The 17,300-nt window shown below is 40.6% G+C and overlaps 1 pseudogene; it reads left to right on the top strand.

The window, feature by feature from the left end:
* Positions 1-16,498: 16,498 nt before the first annotated feature.
* Positions 16,499-16,898, top strand: LOC107515336 (annotated as a pseudogene).
* The last annotated feature ends 402 nt before the right edge of the window (positions 16,899-17,300 follow it).

Here is a 17,300-nt window from a genome sequence, read left to right as displayed (position 1 = left end):
CCTCTCCACCATGGTTACTCAACCCACCCAGACAGCTTCTGCCCTCACCACCACCAAAACTGCTCTCGCCAAAGTCACCAATGACCTAGAAGTTGTATAATCCAATGAGTAATTTTCAACCATTATTTTTTATAACCTCTCAGGAGAATGTAACATTCTTGACACTCCCTTCTATGAGAAAAATACTTTCATCATTTGAGTTCTAAATCATCTCCCCCAGTATCTGGTTTTCTTTTCAGTCTCTTTTGCTTTTTCTTTCTCCTTTGCCCTCTTAAACCATTGGTCCTTCTCTCATTTAAACACTTTACTCTCCTTATCCAACGCTCTCTCTCTAGACAGACTTGCCCTAACTCCAGAGATTTGGTTATTGTCAATATATCAATAACTTTCAGGTATTTGCTCAGATATCTCTGTCTAGAACCTGTATATCCAACAGCCTTCTGGACAGTCAGTTTACATGTATTTTTGACAAGTCAAAGTTAAAATGTCCAGAACTAAATTTTTAATCATCCCTCCAAACCCTTTCCTCTTGCCCATTTCAAGAAACGACCCCAGATCCACTTAGTTGGGTGAGCAGGGATGAACCTCTGTCTCCCATATTCCTTTTTCCAAGCAATCATTCAAACCAATCTAACCATATCTTATTTCAACCCATCCAGTCTTTCCTCCTCACAGCTCCACCCCAGGCCTGAAGTATGCCTCCCCTGGGCTACTTCGGCAGCCCCTTACTCCCCATGTCCCATTCGATCAACTCACCACACTGCAGCCAAGTAAACTTTCTCTGCACATCTGAACACATCATACCCCATTTCATGTCTTGCTGTGGATTCTCATTGCCTCTTAGATAAAGGAAAAAACACCAGCATGACTTTACAGGCTCTGCACCACCTGGCATTCCTACTTCTATACTCTCCTTTTATTCCACTCCCTCCATCTGTTCCCACCACTTCTGCTCCATTTGGTTAGACTTCTTTCTGTCCCTCAGTCTGTCTGCCTGTGTTCCTTTTTGATTCCAGCCTTCCCTCAAATATGTCCCCACCACTGTCCTTTTCCTTCCAACTTCTAGACACCTTCAAATCTCAACTGAAAGAGCATTGCTTCCAGGAAACCTACCCCAACCCCTGAGATGAGGTTCATTATTTTACCTACACAATCCCATAGTCAATTGAACATGCCCTTCTCTAATAGTCTCTGCACTTGGATTTGTTGATTCAATGTCCTCTTCTCCAATAGTCTGTGGATTTCCTTAGTTCAGGGCCCCAGACTAGCTCATGCACAACGATGTTCACGGTGCCTAGTACAGTGCCGGGCACATAAATAATGACCCATAAACTTCTCATGATTAAATTAAATCAGATTTTTTAATCTCCTGGAGAGTGGAAGTTAAGTTTCCGATTTCTCCATTTCTGGTGCACACCTTACATCTTTGTCCTTCCATATCCAGAAGGTCGTCTAGGACTATCATAGATCTTTTCTATCTTTACCTCTCTTGTGCTCATACAATACCTCACACATTATAGGTACTTGGTAAATGTTTAGTGATTGAATGACAGAAGCTAGCTTCTACCCAGAGGCAGCACAGAAGAATCATGAAGAACACAGGCTAAATGTCAACGGACCTGGGATTAGGTCCAGTTATGCCACACATTATCTTGAGGATTTTAGGTAAGTTACTAAACTTCTCTTAGCTTCATATTCCTCAGCTATAAAATGGAGATAATAATAATACTTACCTAACTGGGATGTTGGGAAGATAAAATGAAATAATGTGTGTTAAGCCAGTAATGAATGCTTATAACATCAAGGCATTCAATAAAGAATAGCCATCACTACCATAACTAACATCCTCAGACCAATGATAAAAGCTTAATTATGCCTCTATCAAACAAGAAATTATTAAATAAATGACAGTATGCATACTCCAAGAAGCACTATAAGGCCCTTAAAAATGCCTTTAATTAATGTTAATGACATGGAAGAAATGTTCACACTATAAGGTTAACAAAAACATATTAACTTAATAAATATATATTAAGCATTTAACATGTGCAAATCACACTATGAATGCTGAGGATATAACAGTAAATGAGATGACATGGTCTCTGGCCTCATGGAGTTCTATTCTAGATTGCATGAAGTAACAAGTGACACAATAATTGAAAAAAGTAATATTTTGAACAAGATATTTACATACAGCCAGACACACAGTAGCATCTCAAATACATGAGAAGCATATGAATAAGTAAAAAATTGGAAGGAAATCCAGCAAAATACAATAATATATTGTGATATTGGGAGTAATTTTATATACTTTATTATATTTATGATATTTATCAAAAACATGTATTAATACTTTTTAATGTTGCCTATTGTATAGTTCTGTGAATCTGCTTTTTATGGGAAAGCTTTGACAGAACTTCTAAATTCTCTATCTGAAATCCACTTTCATTTCTATTTTGTCTTCCTTGGTTTTCATACTAAACTAGGAGGTAATTCAGGCATGACTACCTCAGCTTCCTGATGTCTACACACCTATCTCTCCTCCCTGCAGTGCCAAGAAGGGGATGTCAGACAACCAGTCAAAGGCCACCCATATTTCATTTCCTCTGTTCTCATTGGGGCAAGCTCCTTCTTTGCCATCTCCCTTGTCTGCAACTATAACATCGTCCTCTCTAGCCCATCATCCTGCTCATGTCTCTCTCATCTTTAACTCTCCTGAACACAGTGGAGTATCTCCAGCTCCAACCCTCTCTCTGATCAATATTTCTTGAATCTATGTAGAAATTACTAACAATTACATACTTAATTTTTTAAATTAAGGATCTGTGATATTGTTATCTAATAAGAAATCTATGTTTGATCTTCATCCCTGATTCTGGACACAGAGCTCCTAAAACCCTTGTAATTTCCTGAGTGGTAGGGATAAGAGGAGCATCTGTTGTGTGCAGTAAGCCCCTTTCAACCATATCTGAGTTTATGCTAATGAGGTGACTCTTGGTGAATCCCTACTTAGCTTCAGAATGGGTGCTGGTTACCAGAGGAACCAAATACATGATTGGAGGTTTGCAACTTTCAGCCCAATGCCCGGCCCCCCCAACTAAGAAGGGGGGAGGTGCTAGAGATTGACTTAATCACCAACGGCCAGTGATTTAATCACTCATGCCTATATAATGAAACTTCTATAAAAACCCTAAACAAAAGGGTTCAGAGAGCTTCCAAGTTGGTAAACACATCCACATGCCAGGAGGGTGATGCCCTCCCAACTCCAATGGAACTGAAGCTCCTGCACTTGGGACATTTCTCGTCCTTACTCTATGTACCTCTTCATCTCACTGTTCATCTGCATCCTTTATAATATTCTTTATAATAAACCAGTAACCATAAGTGTTTCCCTGAGTTCTACGAGCCATTATAGCAAATCTGAGGAGGGGTTATGGAAACCCCCAGTTTGTACTTAAGTTGAATAAAGGATATCATACAGGGTAACCAGGGGACCCATTGATTGTGACTGAAGTCTAAAGTAGGGGGCAGTTTTGTGTGACTGAGCCCTTAATCTCTGGTGATGGTGCCAACTCCAGGTAGTTAGTATCAGAATCTAATTCAATTGTAGGACATTTAGTTGGTACCCATAGAGAACTGGAAAAATGTATGATGTGAAAAATCCACATATTTGGTGTCAGATGATCGTGAATTAAAAAAGATCCATAATAGGAGCTATAATGTATTTGAAGCTTTGTGAATCCTAATGACCACTTTCCAGGAAGCCTGTTACTCTGCTATGAGTAAATGAAATTGGGAAGGGCAGTCGTGACACAGTTATTCATATGGCTCCACTGGTATCATTAGGATCCCTTTTGTACTTGAATTATAGATCAAAATCAAACCATTTATCTTTACTGCTTTCTACTGAGAATCTTCCAATTAAAGAGTAGGGCGATATTTCAAGGGAGACATCATGAAAAAATAACATGTTGCTATTATTTCCATTTGGTCCATTAAAGAAGACCTTTTTGCACATATAAGTAGTCTATCTCAAAGAACTACCAAATTGTTCAAGGCTATCTGATTTATTATGGTTCCCATCTAACAGTTAGGCCTTTCATAAGCAGCCTGGGAGGGAAGCAGGAGTTTCACAATTACTAAGAATTCACTTGTCTTCCACTTTATTCTCTACCTGTAAGGGCAATGTGCTGGATCCAACCAAACCCTGCCTACCCCACATTTTTCACTCCTTGGCCTGCTCATAGTACACCATGTTCAGGGCAGCCAGAAAGAAATGCACCCAGACAGGATTCTGCTAAGGAAGCTACTTGCCGAGTTTTGCCCAATCTAAACATCAGTAACAGTGAAGTAGGACCTACCCTGTCCAGCTCTTTTCTTGTGAGAAGGGCCAACAGTTTTTATCCCATTCTGAAAGTCCCTATCCTTGAAAAGTTTTTTTTTTAACTTTATAAAATATTCATGAAGAAAGATCCACATGAATTAACAAAAATTTCAATATTAGAAGGCATCCTATGTTTGGAACTACAGAGGGGCCTATAAGCACCTTTCAGGATCTACTGTGGGGTTGTGAGTCTGTCCCCAAGCTGATAAAGTGGGTGGTTCACCATAGGAATGCTTCCCTGCTCTTGCCTATCAGGCCTAGAAGAGAACATTGCCAAGCTTCAAAATAACTATCATTTTTTATCATTTACAAAATGTTTTCACCTATATGGTCCTGTTTGACTTTCGTTTCCAATATGAGATGTACAAAGAATGTTTATGTCTATTTTGCAAATGTGAAACTGAGGCTTCAAGAAGAAAAGAAGTTGGCCCAAGAAAATGTTCCTCTTCCCTTCCATGGAAATTGACTCATTCTGCCTGTCATTGGGCCTTAAACTGATTGTCTGTTCCTGCTATGGCTTCCCTTTATTTCTTTCAGTCAGTACTCGCAGACTCCTCGAAGCTTGATTCATATTTACCTCCTTTCTTGTTCTCTCATCTGAAATATAACTGCCTTGTGCCTCTCAGGTACCATACCAGGGCCATCTCAGTCCCTGCCTCGGTGACTTTAAGACTCCTAAATCCTCAACATTAAGTAGTACCTGGGTACTTTTTATATGCTTCCATCTGAATCCATGTTCCTTGAGCCTCCTCAATACCTTGCAAGTCACCCTACAATACCCCACTATCAGCATCTTTTTCCATTCTGACCTAGTGATCTACCTGATTCCTTTAACCTCAGATCCAGAACATGATCATAGGAGTCTCAGGATACCTGCAAGAAGAGACAGGGTTATTTGTAGAGAGACCCACCAGGTTGTGGAACCCCTAGAGTGTAGACCACATTCTCCTGCAAACCCCAACTCCTTCCACACACTAGCCCCTTTCCCACATACTACCACCTACACCCTCTACCACTGGAGTCTGGAGCAACAATCCAATCCTCTCAAAATTAATTATGATCATTTGACCACCGGTGGTCCCTCCAACCCCTGAGTGCTTATGATAAAACTAATATTCTGCAGTAAGAGACAAGCCAAATGACCTCTGAATCCTCTCCCATTTGCAACCAGTTCAAATTCATTTACTACTGTGAAAGCTAGAAAACAGGCTAAGAATAAGCCCTGCCTAGAATTAATGTTTGCAGATTTGATGCTATTTTTGTCACAGCATTAGCATATATTCTGCCTTGTCCAAATAGTTTTCTCTTTCTCCTCTCTGTCTTTTTCCAGAACTCCCAACATTGGCTGGAATGTAGGACAGAATTTCCCACAATGCACAGACATCACCCATCTGTCTCTAATTTCATACAATGACAAAATGGAATGGCCCTAAGAGCCAAAAATTCTATTTCATTCCTCTAATATATGAGTTAGGACAGTGGACTTTCTTTCCCTTCAGTTTAAAGCAGGTGTTTAAGGTAGACTTGAGAAAGAACAGACCCTGAGTATCTCATAGCTATGCTGCTGATGAGAATTTACATGAAGCTGGACCACTCAGACTGAATTAAATTGCAACCAGCCCAGGGAAAAGTTTAACATGTTTATGACATTGTGGAAGCTACTGCATTTCCCCTGGAAAATATAAACAGAAAGATCCCATCTGAAACCTACAGCACCCCTCTATACTGGAGCAGGGTGTGTTGAATGTGTCACCCCACTGCTGAGCCTTATTCTGCGATAGTTGTCAATGACCTTATATCTCAGGACATGAAATTTGGTAAAAAGCCAGCATCTCTAAAACAAGATAATTTCTGGATTCTCTTGTTTAGAGTTCTCTGATACATAATGGTGTGCTTTTTTTGTTCATTGATAACTCCAGTAACAGCAGTAATGAGGAGCAGATAGCATTTTCATATCCTTCACATTCGATTAGATTATTTCTTTGAGAAGATGACTTCTGACAAAAAGATATTGAATAAAACTCAGGGAATGGTACACAGAATTAGTCATTCCCTTGAGAAGAAGCATGATGTCCCCAAATAGAGCAGTCCAGAAGGTATTTAATTTGAAATCAGAACTCCTGAGCTTTAATCCTGGGCTTCCCTTGGGGTGGGCTGAGCTTTCACTAACCTATGAAAATGGGATGGATCAGCAGAGCATGCCTTAGAGAAGATGGCATTACAAGTACTTGAGGAACACAATTAAGATACAGCATTTCATAAAGAAAGGTCCCAATTATAAGTTAAGGAAAATGGCCAACTATCTGAGTTTGGGCTTCCTATCCCAAAGGCACAGCGGAGATGAGGACTTGGGTGTAGGTCTCTTATTTGGTATACAACTACAGGAAGCAGGAGAGGGATTGGGAGGAGCCAGAAAAAGAGGAGAAGCCAACCCAATGGTTCATTATCAAAGTCACCACTATGAACAACTGGGCTTAATTCCACCAGAATTCCTGAGATGGGTAGAGAATGTCTCCCAGAATGGGTAACCTGAAAGAAGGCGGAGCCTTTCATTTATCCACCCATTCCTATCCCCATTGGCTGAAGTTTGGCCCCAGAGGCATTAACTCTAGCAAGCTCTGCTGCAGCTGGAGAAGGACCTGAGCCAGACTGAAGAGAAACCCAAGTTGACAGCTTGTGATGGGATTCCAGCAGCCCGCAGTGAATGTGCATGTCCATGAAGTCGGCTACCACAACCGAGGCTAAAATCCATAACCACCTAAGGGGCTACGACGTGGGCACTGGAGGGCTTCCTACATCAACCTAAGGCTCTCTCACAGTGTTGCCTTGCTTATTTGATCCTCAGAGGTGGTGAACAATACTTAAACATCACTTTTCTTATTATAAACTATAATGCCTGGGATGGACTTCTTAAAGAATCATGTCCTTCCACATTAGGCCTTTGCACATGCTTCTCCTGATGTTTAGAACATTCTCCCTCCTCACTCTTCCCCACCCCTACTTTGCTATCTGGACTCAGCTTAAAAATTAGGTGCTCCAAGAAGCTCTCCCCAACTCCTGGGGAAGTCAGTTGCCCAAGCTATATGCACCCAAGGAACATTGTATGACTTGTTTGTGCTATTTATCAAGTTTTATATTATTCTTTTAAAATCTATTCCTCTAGTCATCCATATGTATACATGCACGCACACATGTGTGCGCGCGCGCACGCACACACACACACACACACACACCCATTCAATTTATCAGTACTGTGAGGTCAAAAAACTTGCTCTTCTCTTTTATTAGCAAATTATATTCCTCAAAACTAGCATGATGCCTGGCATGAAAGCTAATGCATAAATTCTTATAAAATGTACTAATTAGTAAATTAATGAATAAATGAATCAATGAAGAAGGCAAAGACATCTGTCATCTCTCAAACCTGCCTGAAAGTCTACTTTTTTCAGGAGGACCTATTTCCCCCTGTTGCATTGCCTTCAGAGTGATTATTCCAGTTTTCTCTCCGGGATCTCTTGCCTGGTTCTTTCGGGGCAGGGGCGGGGGGCGGGGGGAAGTACAAGTCAATTGCTGCACAGCTGTCCTGCGAATTTCTGTCCTCTGCATCTCTGCACTATTCCCAGTGGACCATGCCCCAAGGGCCAATTCGTTTGTTTGCTTGTCTTGTGGGGAGCCACAGATGGATAGACAGCACTGTTAGTTTAATCCTGGTCTTTCAGTTTCTATCCTTTGCTTCTGACAATAACTCTTTTTTGTTCCTATAGGCAGAGATGATCTCTGTTGGTGCCAAATTGTTTATGTCCTCCTTGCTTCTCATTTTTCTTGCCTTCATCACTCTCGATGGATGACACTGCTGCCCCAGAACAGAGATGAGAGGAGGCCAGTGGGAACCATCCATCAAAAAGCTGCGCTCTTCCCACCACCAGGAGCCAAGGAAAACATCCTCTGGGGCACAGTCGGGGTCAGGGCCCCTACGACTCAACCCAAAGATGACCTAATAATGGCAAGAAGAGGATAGAACATCCTAGGAGTCAGAAAGCCTCCTCATAAGTGCAGAAAGGAAGGGCATTGCAGTGTCAGGAGCCCACAGCAGAAGACGGGCCACTGTGGCCCCACAAAATGACAGAATCCTACAATGGGGGGTCCCAGAGCAGGCTCTAGAGGGCACCAAGTCTGCACAAGTAAGCAGACCTGAGTTCAGGTGCACAACTGACACTTAGGAGGAGTGATGTAAACCCAAATCTTGGTGTGACAGATGTGTTGTAAGCATCTGATTGCCACTGCGAGTTTTTCACTCACCCCATGCTTCTAATTGTCCCCTCAGTTCCTGCCATCTTTTCTGCCTGGAAGGCTCTTCCCCACTCTCCACACTGCTCCTCTCACCTTGTCACCTGTGCTTGTCTTCTAGGAAGCCTTCCCTGACATGTGGTTCCTGTTGCTGTATTCACCACATTGCCTGTCTCTCTGCTACCCTAAAACCATATTATTTATCTTTTCATTGCCAGGGCCTAAGCTGGTACTTTGGCTATAGTAGGACCCTCAAGAAAAATGAATGAATGAATGAATGAATACATTTATGAGAATTGCTTGGGACCAGATCTTCAAGAGAAGACAGAAGCTATTTATCAGAACAGGTATGAAACCAGAGCTAGACCATCAATGGACATATGAGACTGAATCCCAGAGTCCTGGGCAATTGCTCCTTATAACTCTACTACAAGAAGTCAAGATTGATCTGAGGTTTTGAGATGAAACTGAATTTATAAAATGAAAGTTTCATAACCTCGATTCAACTTAGGGGGCAAAGATGGAAGCCAGGGAGACTGACAGTAACTGCAGTGGACTGATTCTTTCATTCCCTTGGACTGGCATGGGCTGGGGAAAATTTGAAAGTGACAGATGGATGGGAGGCAAGTAAAGTGGCAGAGTGGCACCTGTTATTGGGAGGAGAATCAGTACAAATATCATTGATGAAATCTCTACAATCCAGTTTTTTCCTTCCTCACACAATGTGCTCCAGCCTCCTCGACCTTCTCTCACTTCGTAGAATACATCAAGTTCTTTCCTGACTCTGGGCCTTTAGACATGCTATTTCCTCTGCCTTAGCTATTCTTCTACCCATACTTTGAAAGATAAACTCTTCTTCTCTGTAGGTTTTAGCTTAAATGTTAATCCTCAGTGAAGCTTTTGTTGACCACCTTATTATATAGCCTGTTTTAGTCTGTTCAGGTTGCTTTATCGAAGTAACAGAGACTGGGTGGCTTATAAACAACAAAAAAATCTATTTCTCACAGTTCTGGAGGCTAGGAAGTCCAAGATCAAGGCCCTGGCAGATTCAGTGTCTGGTGGAGGTCCATTTCCTAGTTCATAGAGAGCTGTCTTCTCGCTGTATCCTCACATGGTAGAAGGAGCAAAGGAGCTCACTGGGGCCCCTTTTATAACGGCGCTCATCCCATTCATGAGGACTCCACTCTCACAACCTAATCACTCCTCAAAGGCCCCACCTCCTAAAACCATCACATCAAGGGTTAGGTTTCAACTTATGAATTTGGGAGGGACACAAACATTCAATCTATAACACAGTCCATTAATCTCAAATTCTTTAGCACCTGATAGGTTACCTGGCACCTAGTAAGAGCTCATTGTTGTTGAGTTCCCTATTATTGTCAAAAGAATTTCTCTACAATATGTAAAACTGAAACACTATACCAAATTATGAGCTCGGGCATAAGTTTCTCCATTTTTCTACATATTTTATATATCTTATATCAGAAAGTTTTTATTAATGCTTGCAGAAACATGTCAGCATTCAGTACTATGTATTAAAGGATGCTATGTTGGTCTGAGTTAGCCTTGTGAACAAATCCCTCCCAATAAAAAAAAAAAAAAAAAAAAAAACGAGATTTCATGATTAAGGGGTTTAGAAACAATCAAGAGAGGGTTAAAAATAAAACCAGTGGAAGCAGAGCAAACCGAAGAATAGCTACTGGCATGCCTTCCGAAATGATGTTCCATATTATGATTTCACCAGAAAAAAAATAATAATTGCTTGCCAAGCCACATAAAAAGGATACATTCTGAAAGATCTTAGAAATTAAACACTGATAGGCCTAGAGAGTCTAGCTTCTCTCAACAACCTAGAACTTTCCCAGAACCCATTTTCCTGGCCATTCTGAGTGTTCCCTAGTCTGTTTTCCCATCATCTTGGTGACGTGGTATCATCAGAGTCTGGTCTTCATCACCCAAACCAGGCCAGCTAAGTTAAAAAAAAAAATTATCCTAAGGAAACAAAAAATTAATTCTCCTGGTTTGCAAATTCTCAAATACTCAGCGAAGTCTCTATTCTGGCCCGAGGCAATTTAAAACTCAGGTTAGTTTCGTCTTTTTTTTTTTTTCATATTTGTCTTGTTACAGCTGTCAAACCATGTCCCACCTCCTCTAAGCTAGATTTCAAAACTGAGTTATAAATAAAATGTTCCTTCTTACATGGAATGATAGCCTCTTTGTCTTCATCTTTAGAAGGCTTGAAATGAACATCATGTTCAAAGTCAAATAACAAACTTTCCTAGTCATCCTTGTAGTCAGTCCACTCCCTGCCAACTAGGAAAGTTCTGTCCAGGCCCAGCCAACCCCAGAAGTCTGCTCAAGCCTGCTGAGATTGTCCTGAACTCTTAGTCAAGCCCATGCAGCTCAATTTGCTATTGTTTTCTAATGTATAAGGAGGAACAAAGTAGGAGGCAAGGGGAGGTAGTGGGAGAAGCAAGGGAGAAGAGATACAAAATTGTGCCAAGGACTATGTTTTGTACATTATATAGGCAATCTCATTTAATCCTTACCACATCCCTGCAAGGAATTATTCTTCACCTTTTTCCAGATAAGGAAAATGAGGTTCATGAGAGGCTAAGAAACTTGCCTGCAGCTGAGACCCCAACGAACATACAGTCAGGATTCAAATTCTCGTGTCTGACTACAAAACTCATGCTCTTTCCTCTACATTGTGGATCAGTTTTGTCTCCTTTTTTACTTCAGCTCCAAACACAGGTGAGATAAGGAATCAGACCAGAAAGATGAAGGATATAAAAACCATGGCATGTTTCAAGAATAAGCATCACATTAGGCATCTATTAAGTACAAAGCAGAGCACTCAGAGTTTTGGAGAAAAAAAAGAGGTTACATTATGGTGGAAGAAAGCTATTTATACAGCACTGGGTACTGGTAGAGATAGTCCTGACAAAATAAATGCAACATAGAGATATAATATTCAGAACCAGGGAAATAATCAAACCTCTGCAGACACTATGGACCAAACCATATCTGTAATGTTTCTTGCAGTTTTAGTCACCAGAGGATGTGTGCTGTGCAATCCATAAGAAGAACACAAGAATAATCAGTCAGGAAAAGAAAACCCTTTAAGAAATCATCGTCAAATCTTCAAATACCTAAAAGGCCTTCTTTTATGAACAAGATACTTGGAAAAGTTCTACACAACTCTAGAAAACAAAAAAAAAACTAAAGAATTTATGCTACAGGAAAGCTCATTTCTGCTTTTGCTGTATGAAAGAATTTTGATGTTCAAACCATCCAAAAATGAAATAAACCACCTCTGGACATTGTCAATTCCCATTGTTGACAAGTTCACACATCCTGGAAGATCATTTATTAAATATATGGTAGAGGGGATTAATGTATGGGGAATTAAGAATAGGTTAAGGCCCTCCAAGATCCTATTTAACTCTGTGATTCTGCAACAAATTGCACTTAATAGGGTTTTCTCTCATTGCAAGGAATTAGTTTCCTATTGCTACTACAACAAATTACCACAAACTTGGTGGCTTAAAACAATACGAATTTATAATCTTTCCATTCTGTCGGTTAGAATTCTGACACAGGTTTCGCTGAGCTAAAATCAAGGTATTGGCAGGGCTGCCTTCCTTTCTGTAGGCTCTAGTAGAGAATCCATTTCCTTGCCTTTTCCACCTTCTTAGATCATGGTTCTTTTCCTCCATCTTCAAAGCTACAACAGCAGACCAAGTCCCTCTCACATATCACATCACTCCAATTTCCTTGTCTGCCTCTCTTCCATTTTTAAGGACCTTTGTGATCACATTGGGCCTACATAGATAATCCAAGATAATCACTTTAGGTTAAAGTTAACTGATTAGCTATCTTAATCCTATTTGCAACCATAGTTCCCCTTTGTCATGTAACATTACATAGTCATAGGTCCCAGCAATTAGACATGGATGTCTTTGCAGGTGGGGGCATTATTCTTACTACCCCAGTGAGGTTCTGGCGAATGCCACCAGTACATTCTACCAGTTTAAGCTACCATGTGACTCTGTGCCTTCCCTAAAGCTCACAGGGGAGAGAGAAAAGATTTGGGGAGAGTACTCCACGGGTTCCTTGAGACTCAGTCTCTGCTTAACCCAAATCAACCAAATAAAATGTCAGAAAAGTTAGCTGTTAAATAGATTTTACCTCTTGATATGGTATATCAAATGACTCAAGTAAACACTGACCCCCAAACATACCTTGGGACCTAAGGCAACAAAATCCACTAAAATTATCTAATAAAGAGAGCCTCCAAAACTGGTAGGGTATAAGAGTAGTAAGAAAGGAAAAATTAAAAGGCAGGTCTCCTCTCTCCCCTTTTTTCGCTACCGTATATTAGAAACTAGATGCTGCTTCCATGGACCTCCCTTGCCCATAGCAGACACTACTACTCTTTCAGCCTTTCCCACAGCCTGCAACAGGCTTCAGAAATCTTCTCCAGTCTACCCTCGAGACAGGCACTAGAAATTATTTGAATTGGCACATGAGAAAAAACCTATTTGCCATCTCCTCAGGAAAGACTCTCTGTTTGGTGGGTTGTTGTTATTGCTTTAGTAATTCCTGTGTATAGGGCAATGAAATAAAAATCTTGCCTTCAGAAACAATATATATAATTCATAATCTCAGCTGTTTAAGGAATACAGTCTAGTAGCATTTAGCACTGTTTTGTTCCTTATTAATAGAACTTCTGATCTCACATCCCTTTTCTATATTTACCTGGAGTGTTATCATTTTACTACCTTAGCATCTCCATCATTTGAATCACAATGAAATTCTTGACTTGTTATTTCTTTTCCTTAGGCATATTTATTATGGAGTGTTTTTCTAAGGGTCCTTTTGTTCACCATAAATGGTCTATCAGTCAGAATTCTTTCTAGTGTAGTGATTAGAAAACTGTTAGAACTAGTTGAAGCAAAAGAGAGAACCTACTGACTAACATTCTAAAAAATCCAGGAGTAGATCTGACTTTGGCCATTTCCAGAGCCTAAGATGATGTTATTGAACCAACTCACCATCAGCACCTCTTCTTCTCTCTTTCCCTTTGTTCACTCTATTCTCCATCCTGTAAGTTCTTACCTTGTGGGGATAAGATGGCTCCCAGCAGCTCCAGGTTAACCTCTCTTCTTCCCAGAAATCCAATAGAAAACAAAATGCTTCTTTTCTATATATACCTCCAAAGGTGCTGGATTGAATTTAATTTTAGTGGTTTATCATTGTCCTAGCTTAGGTCATATGCTCACCTGTAAACCAATGACTCTGACAAGAGAAATGCAAACCTCTGATTACCCATCCCTTAGCACCTGCCAACTCCTGGAGGAGGAATTGCATTCAGTACTATCTGAGTCACATAAAATAAAAAGAAGGAAGAAATAGATTCCACAAGGAAAGTTGGGATTCTGTTACTAGGGAAAATGAATGCTGGGTAAGCAGAAATATCGTGCAATCATTATACTTGGGCGACACTTTGAGTCAGATTATTCGCTGCTCTTTGGTTCAGTATTAGCTGAGAGCAGGACACTGAAAAGAATGTCATTATTTGAATAGGGGTAGGTATTGAGGACAGTGTTCAAAGCTGACACTACAGTCCAAGTAAGTGAGATTTAGATGGGACACCACAGTACAAGGGCCATGGGCAATTTGCATGACATTTTAGCCTGAAAGTCCAAAAGATATTCAATAGCTACAGAAAAAAGAGCACTCACCAAATTCACAAGCCTCATTCATTTTACCTAACCCTGAAATAATGTCTAATAATAAAATAAAAAATAAAATAAGAGGACAAAAGGATTTGGGATCAGGCAGTTTGGCTTTGAGCCCCACTACTTACTAGTGGTGTAGTCTTGAGCATGTCATTGAACCTCTCAAAGCATCAGTTCCAACTTCTGTAAAATGGAATTAATAATTTCTTCCTCACAAAGAATTAAAATCTTATGTGTAAGGTCATTTCTTAAAATGCCACAACAAACCTTTCCATCCACATGGCTATTGCAATGAGACTTTGTTGCTCCTCTCTTCTATTCACTCTCCTTTTGAATCTGCACTAGATCTGAGAGTTGCTTGGTCCAATAGAATTAGGCAGAAGTAATGTGTGGTTTCCAAAGTTAGCCTATAAGAGGCCTTCTAGCTTCCATTTTTGCACTTTTGGGAAACTCCCTCTTGGAAGCCAGCCATCATGCCATAAAGAAGCCCAGCCTAGATTATAGAATAAGGAGAAGCGACATGCAGAGAGACCCTAGAAAACGGAAGGCTGTCTTGAATGTTTCAAGTCTGGTTGAGCTCCAACTGAATGCAGCTGCATGAATGTCCACAGCTGCACCACATGGAGTCGAACAGCCTAGCTGAGCTCAGTCAACCAATAGTATCATGAGAAATGATAAAGCAATGTTGTTTTCATCCACCAAGTTTTGGGGGTGGTTTTGACACAGAACTGGTGACTGAGACAATGTATAGACACAGTGTTTCTGTGTACTTTTCCTGAAGTGTTTCTCAGGAGCAATGTTATTTACACTTTAGGTAAAAAATTTCTTATGTGTGAGACTGCCTCGTGTTATGCAGGACATTCAGCATCACCAGCCCTTACCTGCTAAATCCCAGTAGTGCTTTGCAGTCATTGAGAGAATCAAAGACACCACCCCCAGGCCCAAATGCCCCTCACTATGAACCAAATTACTTCTGGGAGGGTGAAGACTTCACTAATCAGTGGCAGGATCTGTATTCTTTTTGTGTGTCCTGATCCCCATTATGAGTTGAAACATCTTGTTCCCTGACATTTTATGCTGCCTTAAAAAAAAAAAAAAAAAAAAAAATGGGCTTCATTAGACTATATCAATAGTGAGTTTACAATGCCTCTAAAATTATAACATTTTATTTGACAGTAAATAATGCAACCAGACGTGGTAAATTTGGATGATTTGACCTCAAAGGGACTCCAAAGAAAACTGGCATCTACCACTGTTGGGAGCCAGGCTGCCCAACGTCAGAGGAGCCCCTCGCCTGAATATAGGAACGACTCAGACCTGTAAAGATAAATGTCCTTCCTGACATTGCCCGGGGGACTAAGGTTCCAGGAACTGGAGACAATAGTATAATCCTTTCAAAACAGCTAGCGCTTTGCTCACGTTACCAAGATAGATAAAGAAAGTTAAGAAGTTAAGACGTCTTGTGATTAGGTAACTCCCGCCTAAAGCTACATGTTCCCTCCCTTAAACCTGCCCCTATATATGTAACCCCCCTACTTACAATAAACGAGACTTGATCAGAAAGCCTGTCTTGTCTCCATTCTTTGCGCCTCTTGTCCCCCTTCTCCTTCAGTCCTAGGACCTCCGTTGACTGTCCCGCGGGCCGGGACATACCACCAAATATAGTTAATGTAGAAACCATTGGCAAGCTCTCTCTAGTTTGTCCCACTTATTTAGCATTTGGGGGATCTGGAGGAAATTAGTAAATGAACATTAATTTTGGATGCATGGTCATCCCTTTCTTTTTCTCTCGATAGATCTTTGTAATGGAAACTCCTAATTGACAATATTGGCAACACAAGGAAGGGTATTGTGGAGATGAAACTTCTCTAAAATAAATATCACTTTCCAAAAGGCAAATGACTTGAGAAGTGACCTCCTAAAAGAGAGCTGCTTTTAACCATGAATATCTGTTCTTTGTAAACACTGGAGAAGACCAAAACTTTGTCTGATAATTCACCACAGTGGGATTCCAGAACACATATTTTCTTTCCTGAAGTCCTTCAATTTCTAAGGCCAGCTCTTTCACCGGACACCCACCAGGATGGGCTGTGTTCGCACCAAGACCATGAAGAAGGTGGCCCAGGTCATCGTCGAGAAGTACTACAACCTCCTGGGCAGCGACTTTCACTCCAACAAGCACGTGTGCAAGAAGATCACCATCATTCCCAGCCAGATACAAGATAGTGGGCTATATCACACAACCGATGGAACCGATTCAGAGAGGCCCCATGAGAGCTATCTCCATCAAGCTGCAGGAAGAGGGGAGAGATAAGAGAAATAAGTATGTTCCTGAGGTCTCAGCCCAGGATCAGGAAGTCAGTGAAGCTGATCCTGACATCAAGAAAATGCTGACGCTCTTGGACTTTGGCAGTCTGTCCAAATTGCAAGTCACTCAGCCTACAGTTGGCATGAATTTCAAAACACTACAAGGAGCCATTTGAATCTTTCTGTTATGCTGTAATATTTTCAATAAACCATGAACAACCTAAAAAATGTTTTATCGTAGCCAACTTCAAATATAAGGTTTCATTTAGTCAGTGTAAGGCATTAGTACTCCTGTCTTAATCAGATGTAAAATGTACCTTCTACCCCATGCTTGCTTATACCCACAACGATTCCCTCTTTTGAATTTCCATTAGTTTATAATTTAATATTCCTGCTAACATATTAGTTGAAATAGGGATGGTAATTTATTTGAGGACATCTTTGTCAATTTAGTTCTGAACAAAAGGTGCCAATATGCTAGACCTTCATAAAGCATCCAAAGAAGACCTTGGATGCCAAGTTAGAATTTGGAATTAAGCTTCCAAAAATAACAAAATTATACTTTAAGTCTTTGTATT

The sequence above is a fragment of the Rousettus aegyptiacus genome, unplaced genomic scaffold, assembly GCF_014176215.1.
Source record: "Rousettus aegyptiacus isolate mRouAeg1 unplaced genomic scaffold, mRouAeg1.p scaffold_m13_p_10, whole genome shotgun sequence".
Taxonomy (NCBI): domain Eukaryota; kingdom Metazoa; phylum Chordata; class Mammalia; order Chiroptera; family Pteropodidae; genus Rousettus; species Rousettus aegyptiacus.
Note: the sequence above shows the minus strand (reverse complement) of the source record. Positions and strands in the feature narration are given on the sequence as shown.